The sequence below is a fragment of the Chrysemys picta genome, chromosome 18 (genome assembly GCF_011386835.1).
Source record: "Chrysemys picta bellii isolate R12L10 chromosome 18, ASM1138683v2, whole genome shotgun sequence".
Lineage (NCBI taxonomy): Eukaryota > Metazoa > Chordata > Testudines > Emydidae > Chrysemys > Chrysemys picta.
Genome location: NC_088808.1, coordinates 17,377,468 through 17,380,595, shown reverse-complemented (window position 1 = coordinate 17,380,595; position 3,128 = coordinate 17,377,468). Strand labels below are relative to the sequence as shown.

At 44.9% G+C, this 3,128-nt stretch overlaps 1 protein-coding gene across 1 annotated transcript in view; it reads right to left on the bottom strand.

Moving 5' to 3' along the window:
• LOC135976492 (spidroin-1-like) overlaps positions 1 to 3,128 on the bottom strand; it is a 925,731-nt gene that overhangs the window by 918,833 nt on the left and 3,770 nt on the right. The window lies entirely within an intron of this gene.

Genomic DNA, 3,128 nt, shown 5'->3' with positions numbered 1-3,128 from the left:
CTTTCTACAACGTGAGGGAATACAAGGGAGATTAGGATGGAAGAAGGCATGGAAGCCCCATAGGTCCATCCCAGCCTATTGAACACTTATGAGCAATACATTGCTTCCTCCAGACACTTAGCTAATTCCCATCTGCCCTGATTTCTAGTAGCTGCTGCTGCCTCCCTTGGTAATTTATCATGCACAAGATATCCCACCTACATACCCTGAGTCCTGACTCATCCTCAGCTGAAGTTCATATCTCTTTGCTCTTGTGTTTGGCAGTAACTGGTGAGTGACAAGGCCATGCCTATCCGACCAAGATAAATCCTGAGTCCTTACTGAGGCTATATGTTGTTTTAGCAACGGTGAAAGCAGACAGGAGAGTGATAGACTGCAGCTCGGCCTCTTCTCCAAGGCACAGACAGTGCTCCTGGACTACACAGTCTCAATGAGAGCACCATTTACACGTTGTGACGGCAACAAGTCCTGCCCTCATCGTCATTCAGACAACCCCACTGACTGCAGGCAAAAAGAGAGGGCAGAATTGGGCCAGGGGTTCCTCTCTTGGCCCCAAGACATCCAATACCTCCTATCGTCCTTGTCCCTCTCCCTGCCGCTCTGAAGATGATGTGGGGTCTGGGGAGGCTGGGGTCTTCCAGCACATTCAGGTGTTTGCTTCTCACAGGCCTGATGTGAATCTTTTCCTCGTTCATGATGACAGCCCCTTGCTAAAGAAAGCAAAATCCCACCCCTATGTTATTCCAGAGGCATTCACCACCAAGAGAAAGTCACAGGCCACCTCTCCTCCCGCTCTCCCCTTTACTGCCAAGATTTCCCAAATGGGTGCTGCACCCAGGCAAGACTGAACATGTTTAGCACATCAGGATGCAAAACCAAAGGCTTCCTGTTTGTTTGTGATTGGTAGGATCCTACTAGGATCTAGGAGGGAGTGTGGTCTAGTGGTTAGAGCAAGGGACTGGGTTTTAGGCTTCTTATATTCAGTTCCTGACTCCACCACGAACTTGCTGTGTAACACTGGGTGAGTCATTATCCTCGCAGCTTTCTCGTCTATAAAACGGGGTTACTATTACCTTCCTCAGGGCAGTGTGACACTTGGTTCATTAATGTTATAAAGCACTTTCAGGTCCTCATAGGAAAGGATATTAAATCAACGCTAAGTATTGCCGTGGAGTACCTCACACATCATCGGGATCTCCCGTTAGCAGAAGGATTTGGATGAACACCAAACTGTCAGGTTACCAAAAGCTCTGAAAAATTAAGCAACTGGAGGCTCAGTGAGGCAGCACTGGGGTGACCAAAAATAAGTGTTTCAAGACCTTCCTCCCTTTGAGCAGGTGTGGGGGGAGCGGCTTATTTCTTTCTTTGCCTGTTTCTACATTTTCTCATGGCAGAATTGTGATCCCATATACTGTACTGAACTGCAAACCCTTCAGAGCAATGACACTGACTTTTCTGGACTCTCTGAAATGCCTTCACAGTGCTATCTAACTAGGAGAGATGGTCCCGAGCCACAGTACCGGATCAGAAACCCTTCAAACTCTGGAGGAAATTTGGATTTGAATTTCTCCGCTCAACCTCACTTCTGTAAAACTGATCTGAACCCCCTGAGACCTTGAAGGAAGTTTGGACCCAATAAATAAAAAGTAAATCCCCTTATGTTTTCGAGAGGGCAGGGCATTTTCTTCCATTCCAAGCTCAGGGTGAAACTCATCTCTAGGCAGAGGGGCCAGCACCAGGCCTATGCACCACATAAGTTCCACTTCCACCCCAAGCATTCCTCACAACGCCTTCAAGGTCCAAGTGGAACTGTTATGGAGTGCGTAGTCCTCGCACTGGTTCTCTGCACAGGAATGAATTTCGCTCTAACCCCTTATTTCTGATCTGACACTTTGCTTTCTAGGCACCTGGATCTTCACGCTGAGACAACTGGCCAAGTGCACATGGCAAAACATCGTTGGTCATTAGGGGTTGTAAATGCAGCCGATGTTTTGATTTCAAAGTCTATGCTGCATACTCACCAGCTGCCCTTCGCAGTAAGTGACTCTACATTCAGCCCCTGGAGGGTGCAGTAGTTGTCCACCGGCAACGCAGGTGCCTGGGAATTGCTTTAGTAAACTAACGGAGGAGTTCAGCTTTCGATCGCTCACGAAGGAAGAGGAAAGAAAGACGTGGTCCTCTAGGAATTCAAAGGCGTAGAGTTCTCCCCAGGCCCTAAGGGAGCAGCGTTGAACTTTACAAGATTTTGGTTCAACTTGGTCCTCTTCACAGGGACACGCTGGCTGAGCAATAACAAATTCCGGTACTGGAAGAAATACCAGAAATTACTAGGATTAGAGACATGCTTAACAGTAATAATAACGATGCGTGGGAAAATAAATACAATTATCTGCTTCCATGAAAAACAATACTCTCCAAAGAGCCTTCTCCCTTTAATTATGTCAAGAACCCTGGTCCTCTGTGTTGTTATCAACCCCGAAACTGATGATATATCACCTTGCAGCTAAAGCACAGAACTGGTAATCAGGAGGTCCAGGTTCTCCTGTTAGCACTGAAACTGACTTGCTGTGTGAACGTGGTCAAGACTTGTAACCTCTCTGTGCCCCCATTTCCCCACTTGTATATGGGGATAACAATTTACTTGACAAAGAGGTAAGATATTTTGAGTTCATCAGATGTAAAGCATGATAGAAGTGAAAATTATTATTGCTAGGTACTGTACAAACATGTAAGTACACAATGTCCCTGCCCTGAGAATCTCGCCTAAATCTAAACAGTATCTTAATCCTGAATTATTATCAATCTAAATGTAGTAGTATATTTTCTTGAAATGTTTACAAAAAACACTTACATAAAATCATCATTATAGTCTATACTCTTGTACCCAGCTGATCTGGATCTGTTCCAGGGTTATTTAGAATCTTTCCTTCTATGAATTGTGCACTAAAACAATAACAATATGCAGAAGGGGAAGTGAAACAGAAAAGTGCTAAAAGAATTACTGGATCGGATTTCCAAATAACAGACTCAATTCTGCAAATATTTACACACTTGAACTAAACTACTAAAGTCAATCAGAAGCATAAGTGTTTGCAGGTCAGATCAGGGCTAATGTCAATAAAAGTGTG